We start from the raw sequence: 26,481 nt of genomic DNA, 5'->3' as shown, positions 1-26,481 counted from the left end.
TCAAGCCCCAGAACATGTCAAGAATCGAGAGGAAATAACAGCGGAGAGCAGCCGGTTTTTTTGTTATGATTGTAGGGCGCAAAACGACTACGGTCATTAGCGCCCAGTCGGTGACTTAGGAAACCAGCAGCCATGGGAGCGAAACTCCAAAAATTGGAGAAACTAAAAATTGAAGGAAAGCTTAAAAAATCACTATAGAAGGGGGTTGTTTATCCCCCAGAAGAACTTCAAATGACTGACATCATCTCACTGACACTAAAACTCGAGAACGCGATCGGCTGAGCGGATGTCATCTGCTAAAATGGAAGATATATCAGGCGACGGCTGTAGACCGGCGCGTAACTGAGTAAAATAGGGGCACTCAATTAAAAGGTGTCTCACTGTCCACAGTTGAGAGCAGTGGAGACAAAGCGGGGGAGGATCGCAGCTTAAAAGATGTCGATGGCTAAAAAGACAGCGCCCTGTCCAGAGTCTCGTTAAAATTACCTCCTCCCTTTGACGAGTTCGGGAGGAAAAGGTCCAAGCACAAGGAAGAGCTTTCACGTCCCGCAATTTATTATTGGGAAGTGTCGACCAATGTGCGTGCCATAAAAGAGCAACACGACGACATAAAACACTCTGTAGACCCTCGAAGGGAACCATGCGAACAGCAGGCTGAAGAATAGAGATTGCAGCCTTGGCCGCTATATCGGCCGCCTCGTTTCCACAGACACCATCATACCCTGGGATCCAGAGGAACGAAGTTGTCAAGGAAGTTTTAGGAAAGAGAACGTAGCAGTTGACGGTAGCCGACTACCGGTGGTAATAGGAGGAAGGACGACCTGCATACCCTAAACCCAAGGAGGCATCGAAAAAAAAAAAAGTCATGGGCCGGATTAGCAGGCATAGAAGACAGATGGCTAGCTAGAACGTAATCCTTGGTGGTGGACACAGCCGAGACGCCGAAGAATAGACGGTCGAGCACAGGATTAAACTGTGCTTCCATAGTCCAATTTCTAACGCACTGAAGTGCGATCAGGGCGGTGAAGGACCACTCTGTCCGCTCTCCAGGAGGTGCCATTCAGGACACGGAGGGTCTTGAGGGATCGCAGACAGCGAGCTGAAAGATAGAAAACGTGGGAGGACCAGCACAGCTTTCTGTCAAACATAAGACCTAAGAATTTAGCGACGTCTGTGAACGGAAGGTTGACAGGGCCTAGTTGTAAAGAAGGCGGAAGGAACTCCGTGCTACGCCAAAAATGAATACAAACGGTCTTACTGGGAAAAAGCAAAAGCCGGTTTCGATGCTCCAAGAGTGGAGGCGATCGAGACATCCTTGAAGACGTCGTTCAAGAAGGCTGCTCCGTTAAGAGCTGTAGTAGATCGCAAAATCGTCCACAAAGAGAGAGTCCGAGACATCGGGAAGGAGACAGTCCATAATTGGATTTGTTGCAATGGCAAACAGTACAACACTAAGCACGGAGCCCTGGGTTACGCCGTTTTCTTGGGAGAAAGTACTGGAGAGAGTGGTGTTCACCCGCACTATAAATGTGCGCTCTGCCATAAATTCACGAAGAAAAAGGGGCAGCCGACCTCGAAAGCCCCAAGAGAACAGTGTGCGGAGGATGCCTGTCCTCCAACAGGTATCTTATGCTCTCTCCAGATCAAAAAATATTGCTACTATTGGGCGGTTCCTGAGAAAAATGTTCATGATGTACGAGGAGAGAGCAACAAGATGGTCAAAGGCAGAACGATGCTTTCGGAAACCGCAATGGGCAGGTGTTAAAAGACTTAGGGACTCCAGCCACCAGGCTAAACGGCTATTAACCATACGCTCCAAAACCTTACATACACTACTCGTGAGAGAATAGTGGCGATAGCTAGAGGGGAGATGTTTGTCCTTTACAGGTTTCAGTAGAGGAACGACGATAGCTTCCCGACATCTTCTGGGGAAAATACTGTCGGTCCAAATTCGATCATAAAGGCGAAGGAGGTAGCGCAGACTATGGTGTGATAAATGCAACAACATTTGGATATGGATACCATCCGGTCCTGGGCCGGCAGGGCGAGAAGAAGAGAGTGCGTGTTGGAGTTCCCGCATGGGGAAAACAGTATTATAGCTTTCGCGATTTTGAGAGGAGAAAGGAAGAGGTCGCACTTCCGCTGCACGTTTCTTCAGGAGAAAAGCTGGCGCGTAATTTTAAGAGCTTGAAATCTCATCAAAGTGTTGACCCATTGAGTTAGAAATTGCGATGGGGTCCACTAAGATACTGAGCCCAGAGACCGGGCAAAGAAACTAGGCGCCCCAGATAACAGTCGAATCCGACTCCAAACTTCCGAGGAGGGAGTGAAGTTGTTAAATGAGCTAGTAAAGAAGTCCCAGCACTCACGTATTGCGGCACGGCACCCCTCGTCCCACCAAGGAACTGGAGGGTGCTGGGAAATTGGAGGTACGGGTTATTGAACGTTCCACAGCTGTAAGAATAACTTCTGAAATATGAGTGACCTCATCGTCGACGCTAGAAAAGTGACGGTCGCTGAATGTCGCTAGAGATGAGAAAAGTGTCTAATCGGCTTGGGCAAACTTCCAGCAGCTCGGGCGCATAGATGGCAGTTGAGGCTGCAATCTAAGGACACATGGAAAGTGGCCACTCGAGCGCTAGCGGAACAGTACCGACCGAAAGGTCCTAATGAGAGAAATTTGTCGTGGAGACAGACAAAAATTTAGGGTCCCAAGTGCTGAGGCAAACAAGATCCGCTTGGTGGACGATGTCTTAATAGTGAGACACATGGACAAGGACGCGAATTTCCCCAAAATGGGTGGTGCGCATTGAAGTCCCCAACCAGCAAATAGGGGAGCGGAAGCTGACCCAGATGAAGGAGATTAGGTCTTGCCATTGGTGTGGATGATGGAATGTATACAGTACAAAGAGAGAATGTGTATCCAGAAAGGGAAAGACGGACAGCAACAGCTAGGAAGGAATTGTTTAAGGGAATTGGGTGATAATGGACAGTATCATGGAGAAGTATCACGAGTCCTCCATGTGCTGGAGTGGCATCAACAGAGGGGAGATCAAATCGGACTCACTGAAAATGGGGGAAACAAAGCGGCAGTGGGGACGCAGCTTTGTTTCCTGAAGACAAATGACGACCGGCGAGTAGGATCGTAAGAGAATCAACAATTCATCCAGATTGGCTCGAATGCTGCGGATATTCTAATGGATAATGGACATAGGGTGGACAGAAAATGGAGGAATGTGGCCAAGGTTGCCCTCAACTCCACGATTGCTCAGAGCCGGCGGCCGAGAGTGTGGAACAGCATTCTGCCGAAAGCAGAAGATCCTGATCCATAGGTTTTTCGGTAGCAGCTCCTGCCACCAGCAATCGGCCGATTGATCGGCCACCAACAGTGTGCCTTGGCGACACAGAAGATGGCCATGGGTGATAACCACCAGGTGGTGTGGTAAATGAAACATGCCGTGAGAGAGACGGAGAGGAACTGGGTTTCCTATTAGCTTTCTTGGATACAGGACGTTGAGGTGAGTGAGGAGTCTATAGTTGTTGAGTCAGGGTACATAAAAAAACTTCACAAGTAGCCTCTTTTTTAAGTCCTGGTGTCTGATTTTGGGGCTCGTGTTTTAGCTGAACCCAATGAAGGGTGAGACATAGGGAGAGCAGGTGACAGTGGGGAGGTTGAATGGGCTACCTTGGCACTAAAGGTGAGATCACAAGTGTGTGGCTGTCTTCTTTGTAGGCCAAGGAGCGGCAAGGACAGCGCTGTATTTACCTGTGTGAGCCACAGTTGGCGAATAACTTTCGAGTAGCAAAGCTCGACACCTATTCCTTCACTCTGATTTCCTGAGTGATCCGCTCGTCTTTGAAAATAGGGCAATCTCTAGAGGAAGCAGCGTGATCACCCATACAGTTGATGCAACGAGGGGATGGAGGTGGACAAACACCCTCATGGGTGCCACACGTAACGCATTTGGCCGGATTGGAACATAACTAGCTGGTATGATTAAACCACTGACGCCGATAGCAACGCGTATGGTTTGGGATGTAAGGGCGAACGGAAATTATCTCATAGCCCGCTTTTATGTTCGATGGAAGTTGAACTCGGTTCCAACCCGTACTTTCTTGGCATTTGACAGTCCTTGTCAACCCTTTTCATGACTCGAACAGCCGCTATGCGGTGGTCGGACAGGTGGCTTTGAATTTCCTATTCCGACAATCCGTAGAGGGAGCGTGTATAAACCACCCCACGTGAGGAATTTTTTAAGTGCGGTGCGCTTCCACCTGGACATTGAATGTTTGTAGCAGTGAAGTATGCAGCAATATTTGTCCCTGGAGGGCACTGACTGTTTCTAACAACAAGGTGCCATTTCATAATCAGGAACAAGACTTTATAGGACCTGCAGTTGCGTCGACACCTTTCTGAATAATGAAAGGGTTGACTGTGGAGAAGACTTGACCTTCGTCCAACCGAGATAAGACAAGGAACTGTGGCACTGATGGAAGAAATGTTCGTGGCTGAGACTCATTTAACTTTCGCTTGTGAGCAGACATAGTAGATGATGAGGGAACCATTGCGGATGTATCCCCCATGATTACTGGCGTCTCCGATGGCGCGCTCCTTCCTTGTGGGGGCCCTCTCTGAGGGCATTCCCACCTTAGGTGATTGTTCACACCTCAGGTCACACCTGCCAAGAAATGGACAGAGGAACCAATCGGGACTTTCGGAAGGTACCAGCTCGGGTGATCACCCCTCTCTGGGCCAGGCCGTTACCAGATGGTACGTGCGTGTCCTACCTGTCTACCCGAGGCGGCTAATTACGTGTTATCCCATCTCCGGCTGTGCGTGGGAATGCACGGGTCAGCCTTCAGCCACACACAGGGAGGGAAAAAGAGAAAGGGAGGGACAAAGAAAATGAAATGAAAGAAGAGATATCTGAAACTCTGCAGCAGAGAAGAGGGAAAGAGAAGATGTGAGGAAAAGAGAACGACAAAGGAAGGACAGAGACGATATATTAGAACAAATAAGCCCTCGGTCACAAATATTAATAAAATGAAAGTTTGTACTGATTGGAAAGAAATGCAGTACTTACAAGTTACAATTTTAAAAAATCTAAACCGGAAAGGCGACGTCATAAATAGTTTTAAATAAGATGACGAGTCGCTAAGGGCTGCTCGTACATGAATGAACAAGGGTTGCAACAAGGACATACGTGCCTGCACAGAAAGCGAAGAAGAGACTGTTTTACAGTTTCAAGCATCTGTCTCTAGACCTAGGCCCTAAACATACTTCCATGGGGGAGAAAGTGAAGGGAAGAAGTGGAGGTGAGGAGGGGGGAATATGGGGGATGGGAAAGGGGATGAAAAAGGAATGGAAAGGAAATGGGAGGGGAGGGGGTCACACTAGCTTGGGGTCCCATGCTCGATATGCACGTATCCACCCTGGGGGTGGGGGTTAACGTCCTTAGGGCCATGCAAAATGTCCAGACGAAGTTTCGGCCGCAGCATACAAGAACGGATGGCAAGTAGAGGTGGTGAAAGAAAGGACTTCAGTTCAGTGAGAAGGGACCACACAAACCGCAATCGTTATCTCTGACATGGGCCGCCATTGGGGGAAATGGACTACCGAGGGCGGAAAAAGGAGACAGTAATTTGGATGCTCAGGGGAACTATATATGTGTGCTGCGTATCTGACGAGCAGTTGCACACGTCTGACCTGGAGTGGAGGGACACCAGCCTCCGCAATAATGCTTGTCACCGGACTCGCCCTAAAAGCTGCTGTCGCCAATCTAACCCCACAGTCGTGCACAGGGTCGAGGAAATGTAATGCAGGTGGCGCAGCTGTACCATAAACCACACTCCCACACTCAATTCGGGATTAGACAAGGGCTCTGTAGTGCTGCAGCAGCGCAGAGTGATCTGCACCCTAATTGGTGTTGCCCAGGCAACGAAGGGCGCTGAGGTGCTGCCAGCACTTCTGATTAAGCTGACGAAGATGAGGGAACCAAGTCAATCGAGGGTCAAAAACCAGTCCTAGGAATTGATGTCTCCGCTAAAGTGAGTGGATTGTCATTAACGTAAAGTCCGGGTTCTGGATGAACGGTTCAACGCCGACAGAAGTGCGTGAGCCAAGACTTTGTGGCTGAAAACTGGAAAAGGAAGGCTAGAGCCCATGAGTGGGCCTTGTGAATGGCTTCCTGGAGGCGCCGCTCAGCAACAACAGTGCTAGAGCAGCAGTACGAAATGCAGAAGCCGTCAGGATACGCTCAATACAGAGCCCTGTGGGACCCCATTCTCCTATTTAGGGAGGGGGGAGGGGACTATGGGGGCACCGACATGGACATGGAAAGTACTGAGCGACAGGAAGTTTCGGATAAAAATCGTGAGTGGTCTCTGGAAACCCCACTCATACAATGTGGCAAGGATATGATGTCACCAAGTCGTGTCGTATGCTTTACATAAATCAAAAAGACAGTAATCAGGTGCTGCTGTCTGAAAAGGCTGTTTAGATAACAGACACTACGGACAAAAGATTATCAGTGGTAGAACGACCCTTGGGGAAGCCACCGTAACATGGAGCCACCAAGCCACGTGGCTCAAAGATCCAACCCAACTGTGGAAATACCATATATTCCAGCAGCTTACAAATTTCGTTGGTGAGGCTGATGGGCAGATAGCTATCCACATCAAGCAGGTGTTAACTGGTTTTGAGCGCCAGATAGATGGTGCTCTCCCGCCATGGCGATGTAAAGACGCCATAGCATCAGATCTGGTTGAAGATGATGAGAAGATGTCGCTTGTAGTCAGATGAGAGATGGTTAATCATCTGGCAGTGGATGCGATCATGCCCAGAAGCTGTGTCAGGGCAACGTGCAAGGACACTGAGGAGCTTCCACACTGTAAATGAGACGTTACAGGATTCACTGCAGCATGTAGTGAATGAGAAGACGTTCCCTTCCAGCCTCTGTTTGAGTATGCGAAAGACTGTGGGTTAATTCTCCGACGCAGAGGATAGAGCGAAGTCCTAAGTAATCGCATATGCGTCGGTAATTTATGGTATCATGGGGTACAGCTGTTGGGGCCTGGTACCAAAAAAGACGTTTGATCTTTGCCCAGACTTGAGCAGAAGACGTGTCGCCCCCAATGGTGGAGATGTATCTCTCTCAACACTCCTCCTTCCATTGATTGATAAGGTAGCAGACACTGGCATGGCGCCACTTAAAGGTTATGAGGTGCTTCACGGATGGGCGCGGCATTGCCGCTGTAAGCTCACCGACGGTGTGGTCAGGGGGCTACAATCAGAAGGGTACATGCCGGCCCCACCACAATGGACTGGCTACCGTGCTGGAAATCAGGTGCAAAGAAGTCCATGGTGGAAGGCCACCTGGCAGGATGGCCATTGCTGGGACTCCTGATGCCCCAGAGGGGTGGGCATATACCACTTGGCACACATGGGGAGTTAACGATGCAGTCGTCAGCATAGCGATCCCTGTGTGTGGTCAGGGGGCTGCAACCAACAGGGTACATGGCGGCCCCATCACAATGGACTGGCGACAGTGGTGTGTATCAGGTGCAAAGAAGTCCATGGTCATTATCGACACAGAAATCGACACTGCATAGTGCATGGTGGAAAACGAACCCAGGAAGGTGACCTCGCCCAAGAGATGGGGAATGAGGAGGACTGCAATGTGATGACAAGAAAAAGATCTCACTGCACGATGGACACAATGCACCTTGTAAGGCGCCATTCCCCAATTGGCTAGATCTTCTCGAAAATTTCGAAGAATGGAGGTCAAACTCGGCAGTTGCCTGTCACAAAGGCCAAAACGTTCAGTCTCCTCATACAACAGGAATGGATACCTCGGGCCTATGCTAGCCCCCGGACCTGCAGGGGGTTATGTTAAGGGTCAATGGTACAAAGATAAAAGAAAATAGGAATTGGATGTGCAACAAAGTAAGTTACACTGCTTGGGATTTGCTAATGCTCTAGCTCACCTTGCTAACAATATGCAAGAAACCATACAAGTTAAATCGCTACAAGAAACACAGAAAATTGGCCTTAGAACACCATTTGAAAAAAAGGGATTATGCTGCTCTAACAGATCACAGGTGTGCTGATGGTCCATAGTGTCCAATGGGCACAATATTTCGGTGATCAGACATGTTGCCATCGTCAGGTGCGCTGATAAACTGAGCACCTGAGGGCTGGCGGTCATCTTAAATCCCCACCCTTCGTGAGGCGTTCTGCTGGCGGTCCACACCCACGAGTTGCCTGTCGGTGAGATGCTGGCGATGGCGTCTGTTGTGGCTTTGGTGTAATTGCCTCGTCCGCCCTAGTCACCCATATGTTGCCTTTGCTGTGAGTCTTTTTAATTAGACTCAATGCTGATTCCCACGCCCTGAGGTTGTAGCCGCACTCTCGTTTGAATCCATCCCTGGTACGAATTTCGATAGCCTCTCTAACGACACTATCCCAGTATTTGGATGTCTGTGCCAGGCCCCAGGTATATAGGTAGTCCATTTCGTGATTTTCGCACAGACAGTGCTCTGCGACCGCTGACTTGCTGGGGTACCCAAGTCGAGTGTGCCTCTGATGTCCTCGGCCACAATCTTGAATGGTGCGCACTGTGCGTCCAATGTATGTCCTCCCACATTGACATGGAATCGAATAGATGCAAACCGAGATCGCCTTTGACACTTCCACATAATGCTTTTATTTGGTGGGCAAAGACAGTACCTACTCTGTGTTTCCTCAATATTCGTCCTACGTTCCCAATAGTGTGCCAGTATACGGTATATAGGCAGTGGCTATGTCTTTCTCCATGACTTCTTTCATCTCTGCACACTGTACTGTAGATGTGAGGCAGAGAACGCGTCTGATCTGCCATTCCGAGTACCCGTTTTTCCGAATACAGTTTTGAGGCGTTCCAGCTCTTGGGGAAGACACTCTGCGTCAGAGATTGGTCCCTTCTACACCCAACCAACCTAACTATGAGGTCATTGATTCCTCCGACCTTAGACCTAAAACCGATAAAATCCCACGTTAGGAGAGGCAACTACAAAGCCCATAAAATTAGAACTAAGGGACAGATGGAAAAGGATGGAAGAAGATGTGAGGGAAAGAAAGTGGCTAATGACAGGGGCGGGAACGAAGAAGCACAGGAGACAAGAGACATGCTCAAGAAGTAACAGAACCTGTAACAAAAGGAGTGGGAAGGCATAGGGCTGGGGGGAAACACCAAGCCCACTTGAAGCCAATCCACTTGGGACGAAGGAGGGAGCAAGTGGGCCCGTCATCCCCCCCCACCCCCACTCACTGATAGAGTGGAAGGTCCCTCCCATAAATAAATTGATAAAAAACCCCAGCCACGAATAAAACAAACAAGATCCGCCGCTCAGGCATGGTCAACAACACCAGGGGTAGCGTGTAAAGAAGGCTAAAGTCCATTGCAGGGTGGCTACATTGGGGCAGTCCAACAAGATGTTAGGCACCGTCAACCTCAACGACAGAGAGGGGGCCCTCACGACGGAGGAGATAACCGTGAGTCAGTGAAGTATAGCTGATGCAAAGCCAGCAAGGACAACAGAGGCCTTATGAGATGCCCAGGAGGAGGACCGCCACAGAGTTGTAGAATCCTTAATTGCTCTGAGCTTGTTTGGCTAAGGAAGAGCAATCCATTCTGCATCCCAAAGGCCCAAAACCTAACGACGTAATGCCGATCAAAGGTCTATTTCCGGAATACCAATAGCAAGAGATGGTCTGGTAGTAGCTAATTTAGCCAGTCAATTGGCAAGTTCACTGTCTGGACCCCAACATGGTCTGGGTCCAAATGAAAACCACGTAGCATCCACATTCAGCAAGGAGAGAAAGGGAGTCCTGGATAGCGATGACCAATGGGTGGCGAGGGAAACATCGGCTGATAGCGGGCAAACTGCTCATTGAGTCGCTATAGATAGTGAAGGATAGTCCTGAGTAGGAGCGGATATGGTCCAGTGCACGCAAGATGGCAACCAATTCTGCAGTAAAACCACTACAGTTATCTGGTAAGAACGAAGTTCCCTGTATCGTGCATGGCTGTAAGCAAAACTAGTGCAACTCTCAACCATGGAGCCATCAGTATATATCACTTCTGAACCCTGAAAATAACTGAGGAGACAGGAGAACTGGTGTCGAATAGCCGTCTGAGGGACAGAATCGATTGAGAGATGAAGACAGAGTTATGGACGAGAGGGGTACATGCGTGAGCAGAGAAGAGACGTGGTAAAGGTAATTGCTGGAGCTCAGAAAAGAGCGACTGAATGCGGACAGCCATGGTAAGCCCACATTGTGGCCACTGCTGCGGCAGTGTGATCTCCATGTCTGGGTTGCAAGAAATGCAGAGCAAATAATATATCAGCTGTTGCTAGTGCAGTGGTGGAATCACGAAGGCTAAGTACGGGGCTAGTCCGGAAGACAACAAGCTCAAGTCAGACCCCATAGTGGTGGATGGGGTCTAGTGTCTATAGTGTCGAAGGCGACGCAGAACCATTGACAGGACTTCCATAGTCTGAACGAGACTGGACCAACACTTGATACAATCGCAGGAGAACACAGCAGTCTGTGCCCCAGGTGGTATTGCACAGACTCCAACAAAAGTGAGAAGGGAACTGCGCATCATCTTCAGCTGGCGAACATGAGGGAGCCATGTCAACTGGGCATTGAAGACCAGACCCAAGAAGCGATGTGTGTCCACCACCTCGAGGGGCTGGCCATCGAGGAGCAGTTCTGGATGGGGATGGACTGTATGGCGACGGCATAAATGCATGACAAGTCTTGGCCACCGAAAACTGAAAGCCATGAGAGAGAGCATATGAGTGTGCCCGACAGATTGCCCCTGTAGATGGCCTTCTGCAGCGTCCATTATGGAGGAGGTGAGGTAGATACAAATATCGTCAGCATACCAAAAGTGGGACCAACAGCTACCACCAGACCATTAATGGCTATGAGAAAGAGAGGGACGCTCAGCACAGAACCCTGTGAAACTTGCCCATGGAAAGAGCTGTAGAAGGAGCCAACTTTGACCTGAAAAGAGTGAGACACAAGGAAGTTATGGATGAAAACTTGCAAAGTGCCACGAAGGCCCCATTCGTGAAGGGTGGTGAGTATGTGGTGGCGTCAGACTTCATGCAGATCAAAGATTGCTGATGGGCAAAAGCTGACCACATAGCAGACTTCAGGTGTACCACTTTATCAACCATAGAGCGATCACAGCAAAAACCACTGAGTCGATGACAAAAGGTCACAGGATTCAAGCTGCCAACTCACCATGCATTCAAGGAACTTGCAGAGGGTATTATTAAGGCTAATTGGACGGTAGGTATTCAACTGAAGAGGCGGCTTTTCTGGTTTCAACACCGGAACAACAATGCTTTCCTGCCATTGGGTAGGAAATACCCCCACACTCCACAGACGGTTGAAGAGGGTTAGTATACGATAATGGCCAACTACCAATAAGTGTTGGAGCATCCGGTCCAGGACTCATGTCAGGACAAAGGGCGAGAGCGCTGGCAAATTCCCATTCGCTGAATGGGGCATTATATGGTTCTGACCAGCAAGGAACAAAAGACAAAGGTAGTAGTTCTGAACGCTCTTCAGGAGAAGGAATGTGGACGGATACTGAACCAATGCCGAAGGTTCAGAAAAGTGTAGAGCGAAATTTCCTGCCACGAAGTCCGGATTGGTAAGGGCAACATCATGCATGGAAATTCTTGTAACTCCAGTGGGAGACAGTGGCAAAAAATTCACCGGCTTCGGCCAGACTTGTAAAGAGGGGGTGTGGGGTCCTATAGCAGCTACATATTGCTCCCAGCAAATCAGTTTCTGAAATTTGATTAGGTAGCGGGCCCAGGTGCAGAGTCCTTTAAAGACCGGAAGTAGAGCAGTAGAAGGGTGCCGCTTGAAGTGTTGAAGAGCACGGTCGCGGTCTTGTATGGCTGCAGCAATTTCAGGAGTCCACAGTCCACCAAGGGTCCAGCTTCCGGCGGAGGGCGGGGGGGGGGGGGGGGGGGACTTGAACCTGAAGAAGGGATTGCTGAAACAGCTCCTGAAAGGATGAAGGCAGTCGAAGTCTATACATCTACATTTATACTCCGCAAGCCACTCAACGGTGTGTGGTGGAGGGCACTTTACGTGTCACTGTCATTACCTCCCTTTTCTGTTCCAGTCGAGTATGGTTCGCGGGAAGAACGACTGTCTTAAAGCCTCCGTGCGCGCTCGGATCTCTAATTTTAGATTCGTGATTCCCTCGAAAGGTGTAAGTAGGAGGAAGCAATATATTCGATATCTCATCCAGAAACGCATCCTCTCGAAACCTGACGAGCAAGCTATGCCGCGATGCAAAGCGCCTCTCTTGCAGAATCTGCCACTTGAGTTCACAATACATTACATTTGTCCACGTTAAGGTTCTGTTGCCACTCCCTGCACCAAGTGCCTAGCCGCTGCAGATCTTCCTGCATTTCGCTACAATTTTCTAATGTTGCAACTTCTCTGTATACTACAGCATCATCAGCATCACCATGGAACTTCCGACACTATCTATTAGGTTATTTATATATATTGTGAAAAGCAATGGCCCCATAACACTCCCCTGTGGCGCGCCAGAGATTACTTTAACGTCTGTAGACGTCTCTTCATTGATAACATGCTGATTTCTGTTTGCTAAAAACTCTTCAATCCAACCACACAGCTGGTCTGATATTCCGTAGGCTCTTACTTTGTTTATCAGGCGACAGTGCGGAACTGTATCGAACGCCTTCCGGAAGTCAAGGAAAATAACATCTACCTGGGAGCCTGTATTTAATATTTTCTGGGTCTTATGAACAAATAAAGCGAGTTGGGTCTCTCACGATCGCTGTTTCCGGAATCCATGTTGATTCCTACAGGGTAGATTCTGGGTTTCCAAAAACGACATGATACTCGAGCAAAAAACATGTTCTAAAATTCTACAACAGATCGACGTCAGAGATATAGGTCTATAGCTTTGCGCACCTGCTCGACGACTCTTCTTGAAGACTGGGACTACCTGTGCTCTTTTCCAATCATTTGGAACTTTCCATTCCTCTAGAGACTTAGGGAACATGGCTGTTAGAAGGGGGCAAGTTCTTTCGCGTACTCTGTGTAGAATCGAACTGGTCTCCCGTCAAGTCCAGTGGACTTTCTGCTGTTGAGTGATTCCAGTTGCTTTTTCTATTCTTTGGACACGTATTTCGATGTCAGCCATTCTTTCGTTTGTTCGAGTATTTAGAGAAGAAACTGCAGTGCGGTCTTCCTCTGTGAAACAGTTTTGGAAAAAGGTGTTTAGTATTTCAGCTTTACGCGTGTCATCCTCTGTTTCAATGGCATCATTATCCAGGAGAGTCTGGACATGCTCTTTCGAGCCAATTACTGTTTTAACATACAGGGTGTTTCAAAAATGACCGGTATATTTGAAACGGCAATACAAACTAAACACGCAGCGATAGAAATACACCGTTTGTTGCAATATGATTGGGACAACAGTACATTTTGAGGCAGACAAACTTTCGAAATTACAGTAGTCACAATTGTCAACAAGGCTAAGCGCTGTGATCTGGGAAACTCTATAGTACGATATTTTCCACATATCCACCATGCGTAGCAATAATATGGCCTAGTCTCTAAATGAAATTACCCGAAACCTTTGACAACGTGTCTGGCGGAATGGCTTCACATGCAGATGAGATGTACTGCTTCAGCTGTTCAATTGTTTCTGGATTCTGGCGGTACACCTGGTCTTTCAAGTGTCCCCACAGAAAGAAGCCACAGGGGTTCACGTCTAACGAATAGGGAGGCCAATCCACGCCGCCTCCTGCATGTTTCGGATAGCCCAAAGCAATCACACGATCATCGAAATATTCATCCCGGAAATTAAATACGTCGGCCGTGCGATGTGGCCGGGCACCATCTTGCATAAACCACGCGGTGTTCGCAGTGTCGTCTAAGGCTGTTTGTACCGCCACAAATTTGCGAAGAATGTCCAGATAGCGTAATGCAGTAATTGTTTCGGATCTGAAAAATGGGCCAATGATTCCTTTGGAAGAAATTGCGGCCCAGACCAGTACTTTTTGAAGATGCAGGGACGATGGGACTACAACATGGGGCTTTTCGGTTCCCCATATGCGCCAGTTCTGTTTATTGATGAAGCTGTCCAGGTAAAAATAAGCTTCGTCAGTAAACCAAATGCTGCCCACATGCATATCGCAGTCATCAATCCTGTGCACTATATCGTTCGTGAATGTGTCTCGTGCAGCAATGGCAGTGGCACTTAGGGGTTGCCGCGTTTGAATTTTGTATGGATAGAGGTGTAAACTCTGCCGCATGAGACGATACGTGGACGTTGACGTCATTTGGACTGCAGCTGCAACATGGCGAACGGTAACCCGAGGCCGCTGTTGGATCACTTGCTGCACTAGCTGCGCGTTGCCCTCTGTGGTTGCCGTACGCCGTCGCCCTTCCTTTCCAACACGTTCATCCGTCACGTTCTCAGTCCGTTGAAATTTTTCAAACAGATCCTTTATTGTATTCCTTTTCGGTCCTTTGGTTACATTAAACCTTCGTTGAAAACTTCATCTTTTGTTGCAACAACAGTGTGTTCTGGGCGGTGGAATTCCAACACTAGAAAAATCCTCTGTTCTAAGGAATAAACCATGTTGTCCACAGCACACTTGCACGTTGTGAACAGCACACGCTTACAGCAGAAAGACGACGTACAGAATGGCGCACCCACAGACTGCGTTGTCTTCTATATCTTTCATATCACTTGCAGCGCCATCTGTTGTTGAAAATTGTAACTACTGTAATTTGGAAAGTTTGTCTGCCTGAAAATGTACTGTTGTCCCAAGCATATTGCAACAAACTGTGTATTTCTATCGCTGCTCGTTTAGTTTTTATTGCCGTTTCAAATACACCGGTCATTTTTGAAACACCCTGTAAGACCAGAACTTCCTAGGATTTCCTGTCAAGTCGGTACATAGAATTTTACTTTCTAATTCACTGAACGCTTCACACGTAGCCCTCCTTACACTAACTTTGACATCGTTTAGCTTCTGTTTGTCCAAGAGGTTTTGGCTGCGTTTACACTTGGAGTAAAGCTCTCTTTGCTTTCGCAGTAGTTCCCTAACTTTGTTGTTGAACCACGGCGGATTTTTTCCGTCCCTCACAGTTTTACTCGGCACGTTCCTGTCTAAAACGCATTTTACGATTGCCTTGAACTCTTTCCACAAACTCTCAACATTGTCTGTGCCGGAACAGAGATTGTCGTTTTGATCTGTTAGGTAGTCTGAAATGTGCCTTCTATTACTCTTTCTAAACAAATAAAGATTCCTCCCTTTCTTATATTCCTATTAATTTCCGTATTCAGGGATGCTGCAACGGCCTTATGATCACTGATTCCCTGTTCTGCACTTACAGAGTCGAAAATGTCGGGTCTCTTTGTTATCAGTAGGTCCAAGATGTTATCTCCACGGGTCGGTTCTCTGTTTAATTGCTAGAAGTAATTTTCGGACAGTGCACTCAGTATGTCACACGATGCTCTGTTCCTACCACCTGCCTAAACATCTGAGTGTCCCAGTCTATATAAGGTAATTTGAAATCTCCTCCTAATACTATAACATGCTGAGAAAATTTATGTTAAATGTATTCCAAATTTTCTCTCAGTTTTTCTGCCCCTGATGCTGCTGACTCGGGAGGTCGGTAAAAGGAGCCAATTATTAACCTAGTTCGTTTGTTGAGTGCAACCTCCACCCATAATAATTCATAGGAACTGTTCACTTCTACTTCACTACAGGATAAACGACTACGAACAGCGACAAACACGCCACCGCCGGTTGCATACAATCTATCCTTTCTAAACTCCATCTGTGCCTTTGTAAAAATTTCGGCAGATTTTATCTCTGGCTCGAGCCAGCTTTCTGTACCTATAACGATTTCAGCTTCGGTGCATTCTATCAGCGCTTGAAGTTCCTGTACTTTACCAAGGCAGCTTCGACAGTTTACAATTACAATACCGATTGCTGTTTGGCCCCCGCATGTCCTGACTTTTCCCCTCACCCTTTGAGGCTGCTGCCCTTTCTGTACTTGCACGAGGCCATCTAACCTAAAAAACCGCCAAGTCTACGCCACACAACCCCTGCTACCCGTGTAGCCGCGCTTGCTGCATGTAGTGGACTCCTGACCTATCCAGCAGAACCTGAAACCCCACCACCCTATGGAGCAAGTCGAGGAATCTGCAGCCCAAGTCTGAGTAGATTCATCAACACTGTCGTTTGGCAATATTGGGGGGGGGCATAGGAGAAGGCCCCAATCAGCCTTAGATACGGCCCACCTGGGAGGGTGTCAGAGCGAGACACACTGAAGGAACGTCAAAACAATTGGCTAATAGTCGCTGTCAAGTAAGTCATCATGGACGCCCCACTGAATGGAGGGAAGAAGGCCAGGACTGCAGATGGAGAGGTCAATGGTTGAGAAAGTGCCATGTGCCACACTAAAGTGTGTGGGAGCGTCTATGTTTAGTAAACAGAACAGCTTCAATTGTCCTGCGCACAACCCTCTTTGGGTTAAAGTCCCCTAATAACAGGAAGGGAGAAGGGATTTGTTGAAAAAGGGTGCTGAGGGCACTGGATGTGGGCGACCTGTCAGGTGGGAAGTAGAGATTATAGATTGTGGTTGGAGTGGCCAGATGGACCCTGACAGCAACGGCTTCCACAGTGATATGGAGGGTAACCCATTTACTAACAATGTCCTTGCGGACCAAGGTGCACACACCACCAGAAGCTTGCAATGGGCCACTTCAGTTCCAACAGAAGCATGGAACCCACAAAGGGTGGGTGAGTAAAAATTGACAAAATGGGTCTGCTGGAGCGCAATACAAGTGGCAGTGTAGAAAGAAAGAAGGGGCGGCAATTCTGGGAGGTGATGCAAATATCCATTACAATTCCACTGGAGGATTCTCAAGCGAGAGTCCAAAGTGGAAGCGAACGTACCAGAGACGGTCACGCCACCGAGTCACTAACCGTTCCCAATAAGGATGGGGTAATATCCATATAGGTGGGGTCAGACTCTGCTGGTTCATTGACTGTAGGAGTGGAAGGCTGCACCTCAGGGGGGTACCACAGGGGCCTTGTCTTTGTTCCTGAGTTTCTGCTTTTCTCTTGGGAAGGAAGAGAAGGGCAGACTTCAGCAGGCACAGAACTACACTTGCCAATCTTGGCACCCACCGGCTGAGGATCACACTGCTCATGTGGAGCAGTAGATCACCTTTCACAGGGGTGCCGGGAAGAGGAGTCCCGAGAGGGAGCTCCAGTACGGCAGCTGGCAAAAGAAGGGAGCACTTCTCCAATGGGGGAGGGGGAGCAGCACCAAAAGGGGTGGGTATGGATACTGAGAGGGAGGGGGGAGGGGGAGTGGGGGGAGGAGGAGGAGGACTAAGGCATGTGGTGAATAGGGTGGGGCTGGGGTGAGGAGGGGGTACGAGGGGGAATGGACGCAATTGAAGCAAAAGTCGAGGTCATAGACAAGGGGTGGAGCCAGTCATATTTCTGACGAGTTTAAGTTTAGGTGAGCCCATGTATAGTTGTGTAGATGAGCCCATGTAAAGTTTTGTACTTTTGAATCCTCCTTTCTTTGTTTCACGAACTCCAAGCATGCTGTCCATTACAATTTACACACATTGGTGGGGGAGCACAGCCACTCCTCTCATGGAGGGGGCACCCACAGTCACTGCAGAGAGGGATCAGTGGTGCAGCAGGAATATATGTGACCAAACCTTAAGCATTTAAATCATCTGTGGTGGAATGTAAGGTTTTACATGACACCAATACACCATTACCTTGACCACGTGTGGGAGTAAATCCCTCTCGAAGGCCAGGATAAAGGCGCCCTTAGCAAGGCAATTGTTTGGAGGGAGCCCCTCGCCTCTCGAGATTGGTACGGAGCTCCTGTCAGTTTGCAGAAGAAGACCTCAGTGGAAAATAATGCCCTGTACTGAGTTCAAAGTTTGGTGGGGTGTGATGGGGACTGGGACGTCACCGAGACAGTCACAAACACGCAGAGCGTCAGATTGGGCAGCTGAAGATGTGTTGATGAGCAAACCACTGGACTGCACTTTACTCATCGGTTCAACTTCGCCATACTTATCTCCAATTGTCTATACGAAAAACGAAGGCTTGGTCGTGTCACAACTACCGCCATCCGTACTGGTACAAACCAGGTACTGAGGGAAATGATTCAACCCAAGCTGGCGAGCTTGGCCCTCTTCCCAGAGGGTGGTCACGGAGGGGAAGGCCTAAGGATCAGGGGAAGTGCAACGTCTGCTACCACTCTTAGTGATGGCCACAGAATGGTCAGCATAGTGAAGCTTTCGTCGCTCCATACACAAGGTGTCCGTCCTAGTACCACCCACTCTAATTAGTGGCTCACCCCATGGGCGCCACCCAGAAACAGCAAAAGCTGCCTAGCACGGCAGCCATTACTGGGAGTTCTGGTGCTCCAAAACGATGAGCATTGACTCCTGGGCATACACGAGGCGTTCACAGCTCAGGTAGTAGTAGTGTGATCCTTAGAGTTTCAGGGGCCTCAGCCAAATGGGTACTTAACAGCCCCACCACCCGGACTGGCTACTGTGCTGGTGACCTAGCAGGAGGGGAGCCAGGGGGCAAAGGGAAAGGGGAGGGGGGAGAGGAACCTGTACCATGGAAGCTAAGTAGGGAGTTCATCCCCAAATGCCTCACAATGAAAGGAAAATTTTTTAAATGGAGGTCAATCCTCAAGGGGACCAAAAACGCCAGAAAGGACATCGAGACATTAAACTAAACAATAGCACAGACCAAAACAAAGCTAGGAGGATAGCCAAGTCGACATAACGAAGTCCACTAAGAGGGAAAAGAGGGGGCAGGGACAAAGGACCAAGGATAGGGAGGGAGAGGAACAGGGATGGTACTGCAGCCTCCAAAGGAAAGATAAGGAAACTGCAACAGCTCGGGACCCTGTGCGCGCCACACGTGTACCTGCAAAAGGACCGTGAGTTCCCTGAAGGGCTGTGACAAAGATAGTACGCGCCCTGTACACCAGTGTTTTTAACACCCTATTCCTCTGCGCTGGGTGGTGGCAGCTATCCACTGGCAAATACAGGTCAGTGTACGTTTTCTTCCTGTATACCCCTCGGTCCAGGGTGCCATCCGCTCTTCTTTTGACCATTACATCCACAAATGGTAATCTTCATTCTACTTCGGTCTTTGCAGTGAATTTGATGCTCGGATGTACGGAGTTCAGGTGTATAAGGAAGTCTAGGAGCTTGTCTCTTTCATGGAGCCAGATCACGAACATGTCATACACATAACGTAGAAAGCAAGTAAGTTTCCATTTGGATGACGCCAAAGCTTCCTCCTGGAAGTACTCCATATAGGAATTCGCGATCACAGGTGGGAGTGGCTCCCCATTACGACTCCTCTTCGTTGTCCATAGTATTCTCCATTAAAGAGAAAATACGTGGAGGTCGGAACGTGCTTGAAAAGGTCGTTCGCCTTCTCGTCAAATTTCTGTGCAATAAACTAAACTGATTCTCGAAGAGGAACACTACCACATAATGAAACAACGTCGAAACTCACCAGGATATCTGAGTCTTTCAGCTTCAAGCTGTCGATACTTTTTACGAAATCACAGAATTACGAACGTGGTGAGGGCATTCACCCACATAACGGCTTCTTTTGGCCACCTAATATGCAGGTGCCCTAATGTTGCTGACAACTCGGCGTAACGGTCCCCCTTGGCCGCAACTTTAGTGCACCTACATATTAGCTGGCCAAATACCTGACAGGATTACTAAGTCCTTAAGTGGATAAATGCCGGGAGAAACTGAAGAATCACAAGATTAGACTGACTTATCTGACCCGCAAATAGTATTACAATATAACAGGGAATCAAAACTGGGTTAAAGTTACTTATTGGGTACCTCCCCTCCCCCTGAAACCGTAGCCATGGTGACAAGGATTTGTAGCACAGCCGCTAGTCTATGGTGGAAATCTGGTTGAGATGTCACAGCCAAGTAATGTGAAAGTAGAAAATATGGATGTGGTCACAAACAGACAAGTAGTGAAGAGTAATGTCTGCATCTGTCCCACATTGAAAAAAATGGATGGGGGTCCAATACGCAACTTTTAGGCAAAAATTTTGATAAATGTGAGTATTTAGATGAAACCGTAACAGTCAATCTAAATGAGAACAGAAAATGGCAAAATAGAGTAACTGAAGAAAAGCTTCAAATGAAACCCTACACAAAAAAATAGAACAAATAACGAGCACAATCAGGAAAAACTGCATATCATCGTCTGGACATCTCGCGAGAACACCAGAGAGCAGAATTAGTACAAAAGTAATAGGAAAGTTGTGGAATAGTAAGAGTAATTTTAAATAGCTCACAGAAATTAAGGAAGATACAATTATAGAATAAAAAAAATACTATGAGACAGGAAAATCAGTCTACAGACGATCAGGAGAACAACTACAACATGATTCATCCCATAAGAATAAAAAAAATAGCCGAAAGAATAGAGAAGTATTGACCGGACGGGAAACTAAAATACCCTTTGTGTAACAAATTATAACACTCCTTGAACAACTACTGTTTTGTTAATTGCTTTACTGAATTATTACTGAACAATTGCATTGCAGAACACCACCAACAAATTCTATAAACCTTTGTAAATTTAATGGGAGTGGTTCAATGAAGAATAATAATGATATAGCCGATGAAATCGGCAGAATATGGAAATAATTCATGTATCTCAGGTTTTACACAGTGGCAGAAGGGAGTGTCATGAGCAACGTACTAAACATTCTGACAGGGAGGGAGGCTGGAGGGGCGTGTAGTTGGAGATCATTTCTTTTTTACGCCGTTCTGTAACAACTCGAGGACAGACGACTAGCAAAAATGCATACCATTAAAAAATTAAACATCATTATATATGCTACGAAAATGTTCTATTCTCTTTTTGTTTTTATTTTAGCGAAAAGAGCGAGAGAATATTGAAAAATATCGAATGAAACGCAGACCCTAAAGCTTAGGTTTTCCACGTAGGCCAATCTGAAGTTAAAGCGTGGTATTCCCGCCACGCTATCCCCCACCCACGAATCTTGGTTGTGTGTGGTAACAGACTGCTCCGTCGCACAACCTGAGAATTATTATGTTACGTTGGAACGTCACAATTTGATTGATAGCTGGCGGCAATCAACGAATGTGAAAGGCAACATCCCCCAGGCTTTGGCTAAGCCATGTCTCCGCAATATCCTTTCTTTCAGGAGTGCTAGTTCTGCAAGATTCGCAGGAGAGCTTCTGTAAAGTTTGGAAGGTAGGACACGAGGTACTGGCGGAAGTAAAGCTGTGAGGACAGGGCGAGAGTCGTGCTTGGGTAGCTCAGTTGGTAGAGCACTTGCCCGCGAAAGGCTAAAGTCCCGAGTTCGAGTCCCGGTCCGGCACACAGTTTTAATCTACCAGGAAGTTCCAAAAGCAAATAGAGTTTGTGGTAACGAATTGACAGGCAGTGAAGCCAATGTTTATATCTGCTCCATACTGATAAATTTAACAGGTTGAAATACGTAACATTTGCCGACAATGAGTCAGTTCCCGTGCTTGGTGCATAGGAAGTACATCGAATTGCTCTTCTCGACTTTCCCTACACCACAGTGGTACGTTGTGAAAGGTACCGCTTACACCCTCCGTACTGCGCAATATGGTAGGCGTCCGTGAAAGGGAGGAGCGGTTACGGTTGAGGCATTACAGAATTCTCACTGACGCTTGAGAGGCTTAAGAAAATCCGAATTATTTAGCCACTGTTTAAGCCATAATATTTGCCATCACGGACGACAATGCTGCAACTACGTTGTAGTAAAGACGTTATTAAGCTTGTAACACCATAGCTCTAATACTCTAATGATTTATTTTGCTTTCGCTTCATTTAATGTTACATTGCTGAGCTTATGGAAACGTGTTTGTTTGAATCAAGAACACAAAATTCTATTTTTTTTTTTGTAAGAACTTTGATGTCATGATATGATTCTGTGCAATGTTATGTATCTGTCATTTAAATTCTTTGTCCCATTTGGAGGGAACAAAACTTACTGTATGTAATTGTAATTTCTGTGTGGATAATTTTTGACAGAAATGTCAATATGTGCAAATGTTCTGTTTTATATAATGTATTTGATTATTATGTAAACTGCTGATCCTCACTTAGCGTTCTTAGCTCTCTAGTATATAAAAGGTGTAGTGGTTGCCCTCGGGAACGGAACTGTGTAGCGCGCAAATTGCGGTTGGCATAGGTAGAAAAGGTGGAACAAGAGTCAGTCGGGGGCGAGCCATCGGTCGGGGACGAGCTACCAAACTGTGCATTGCCATGTAAAAGATGCAAATTGTGCTGGTTCCGGGAGAGGCTTTTTCTGCTACTTTCCAATGCCTCGGATGGATGGATAAATAGATAGGACGATTCTGGAATTGGTATTCATCATCGCCACCAAGAAGGGCCAGAGTCCAGCAATTCCGCCTGCGAATCCTCCTACCAATATGCAGTTGCCCCAACATTGCGCAATCACTGTAACGGAATACTATAATGATGTACAGTGAAGGATCAGCTAAATTGATGTTAGTGTGCTCAAATATAAGGTAATTAACAACTGAATTTATGTACCTGCCTTGATTTTTCTCCTTATCAAAACACCTCTCAGGTTCCCCTCCTTTTGAACTGAACTGATTTCCGGTGTCCTTACTGAAACAACATTAAAGCCCAGTGTTTTGCTAATTGATGCCTGTTGAACATAGTAAAAAAAAGTTAAAGTTAATAATGCTTGATGAAAGTAATTTTCCTAGTAAAACTGCTTATTAATGAATGGTTGCCAACTTCAAATTAGAAGTTCTTAAGACGGATGCTTATAAAGTTTTGCTTCGTAAATGATCTCATTACTGCCTGTTGTAAATCACAGGTGAGTCAGTATCTTACATATATGTTAATTTCGTCTCTTACTACATTGAGAGTAGAAAACTGCAGTATGAAACGTTATATACTCGTGTTTGCTAAGTGTTTGTCTCTCTTGTCTATTAGAAGTGCATATGAGTAGTATACCAGGATCCACAGTTTGTCTATTATGTTAATGGTCGGTAGCAAGTAACGGAAAGACCATTAATTATGAAATCCGTAATTTCTTAATTGAAATGATAGTGAGGAGCAATCTGTTAGTGCATTCCAATTAACTTTAATTTAAATAGTGAAGTATTTAACTGAGAGAGACTTAACCTATATCCAATTAATGATTCTGCAGTGAATAGTAATAATAACGTTATGAAGACCATCCAGTTTGTGTAAGCCCTGAAAGTAAGAGTGTATTTCGGCATCAGTTACAATTTTGAAAATAGTTTGTGCTGCTACAACTGTTAGTTTCAATCTTATCGTAAACATATGCATGTGTCGCGAGTTCACTGCACTCGCGTGTGACAAAGTATAGGTTATGTTTATCCAATAAAGTTAATAATAACTATTTTTTGAACGAGTTTTATTTTACAACCTGCTTCCAGCCCAGCTTTAAGATCATGGTGCAGAGGTAGCAGACTGTAGTGTTATAAGCTGACTGATCATCCGCTCACGCGTAAGATGAACGTTTTTGATGGATTGAACATAAAAAGCTCCTAACGTATCTAAATTACGTAAATATTTCTAGGAGATTATTACTATCGTAAATACAGAAAGCTTCTAATACTGAATAGTTCCAACATATTTTTCAAATACTAGCATTTATAAGTGATATCATGCTGGTAGTTATTTTAAATTCAGTTCCTATATTGGATCATTCGAGTTGAGAGGGCGGTAAATGGAAATTCCGTGCGGCTAGGACCACCGGTCGGGTAGACGGTTCGCCTGGTGCAAGTCTTTTGCCACTTCGGCGACTTGCGCGTAGGAGAGGAAGAAATGATAAGACAACACCACCCAGTCCCTGAGCGGAGAAAATCTCCGACCCACCCGGGAATAGAACGCGGGCCTTTAGGTATGACATGCCATCGCGCTGACCACTCAGCTACCAGGGGCGGACAGTGTAGCTTATTATTTGGGCGGACAGGAGGGCGATAATTAACAGCAGTATAATATTACGGCGCCTCTCTCATGTCCAAATAAGTTGCGTTATGCAAGCAATGTTCACAGTTGTCGAAAAGAGTTACGATATGTAATCGAAGTTTATGAAAACACTAACGAGCGAAGTGGCGCAGTTGTTACACGCTGGACCCTCAGTCAGGAGAACAACGGTTCAAACCCGCGTTCTGCCATCCAGTTTTAGGTTTTCCGTGGTTTCTCTAAATTGCTCCACGCAAATTCCGGGACGATTCCTTTGAAAGGGCACGGCTGATTTCTTTCCCCATCCTTGACACAGTCCGAGCCTGTGCTCCATCTCTAATCATGTCCATGTCGGCGGGACTTTAAACCTAATCTTCCTATCTTCATTCCTTCCTTCCTTCCAGAAGATCTATTCCAGCGCTGTTGCATACATCCGCTAGAAAAAAAGTGAATGAATGAAAGAAGATTGTTCAGAGCGCTATGGCATTTCAACAGAAAGTCGTAAGAACAGTTTAAATTTATTTCCACGTTTGCGCTGTGAAAAATGACTTCGTTTTTCACGTCCCCACTACCCGGCGCATACTGCCTCCTATGATACAACTCCCCCTGCCTCTCCCACCGCCGCGTTTGATCCACCTCTACTTTTCAATGAGTAATACTGCCCGACAATATACGTGAGTTTAATAAAACATTTACAAAAAGGAAATACGATTTAGCTTTCGAGATTGTTTATCACAAACAATGAAATTTATATCCGTTCACTGTCTTCCCGAAAATGCTGAAAACACTATGCCACGTTTGCTCGGTTTGCAAACTTTCCTTCTGACAGCCTTCACCACAGACCTTTTGAGTTAAATGGTTAAGAATTTGGAAGTCAATGAAAGAAAGCAAATCTCTAATCCAAAAATCAACAGTGCAGAAATATGAGTTCACTTACCGTGACTGCTTGCTCCAAGACCAGCAATACCACGACGACGACGACCACCACCACCACCACCACCACCACCACCACCACCAACAACAACAACAAAAACACCTCCACCGACAACAACAAAAACACCTCCACCGACAACAACAAAAACACCTCCACCGACGACAACAAAAACACCACCACCGACGACAACAAAAACACCTCCACCGACGACAACAAAAACACCTCCACCGATGACAACAAAAACACCTCCACCGATGACAACAAAAACACCTCCACCGATGACAACAAAAACACCTCCACCGACGATAACAAAAACACCTTCACTGTCAACAACGAAAACTACAACGATAAAAACTCCAACGACAACAAAAAATACAACAACTCCAACAACAGCGAACACTACTCCAACAACACCAACTCCTCCAAACAACTCGAAATAGCACTTCACAACTTCAGCAACCACCAAAGCAGGAAGAATGATTTGCAACTCTTCCTTTCGTCTGTCACAGCCGTCAGCCTGATCACGTGACTCACCAGCAGCGCCTCTCGTGGCGCCTCAACCACCGACCGTGCAACAAATTGGCTGCGTGTCGGTGTTTTGACCGACCGACGAACTTTCTCTGTCGGGCGCGTCGCACCACTCGATAGCCGACCCAACAGATTGCGTCGAGTGCAGCGCGATCGTGCCAGCCGCCCGACTAAAATTCATGTTTTGTCACAGCACACGGAATTAAATGCTATTCTAATGTACATGTGGACGTCCGAGGAGGATGAAACTTTAAGAACAGAGTATTTAAAGAAATTTAAAGGCTGCTGATGTATTCGCGACGATGCAAGAAATGAAGCACCTGTTTCATTTTTACCGAATACATAATGGTTTCTCTATGTGCAACACGAGGTTAAGTCTGTCGCCCTTCTTTATTTCTGTTTTTAGGTTTTATTTCTGATACTTAACGGAAATGAAATCTAAAAACCGAAGAATCGACATTCCATGGACGTTCATTCATAAAATGTACTTGCTTCATTTTTGTAAGTAGTGAAAAATTCCAGTCTATATCCATGCCATCTGCTACGTTTTTTTTCTTTTTTTCAATTCTAACAGTCGCTAAATGCTTCATTTCTTACGCATCTGTTGTATTTATTAGATGACGTGCGCCGACACCATGTGTAGTCTTTCTTCTTCGAATATGAGTCTCTGGAATTTACAGGTCACCTTGTTGTGCTACGTCCATAAATAAATTAATAATGTTTTCACGAACGTCTTTTGTTGTATTTATTTTGCTTTACCACGATGCATTTTCTCAGTCAACTATAAATCACGTTGCACATTTCAGGAACAATTTTAGTTTATAATTGTGGCGGCAGAAGAGCACTCAATCTTACGCCAGCTGCCATTGGCGTGAAATTGT

The sequence above is a fragment of the Schistocerca gregaria genome, unplaced genomic scaffold (assembly GCF_023897955.1).
Source record: "Schistocerca gregaria isolate iqSchGreg1 unplaced genomic scaffold, iqSchGreg1.2 ptg000784l, whole genome shotgun sequence".
In the NCBI taxonomy this organism is placed as follows: domain Eukaryota; kingdom Metazoa; phylum Arthropoda; class Insecta; order Orthoptera; family Acrididae; genus Schistocerca; species Schistocerca gregaria.
Note: the sequence above shows the minus strand (reverse complement) of the source record.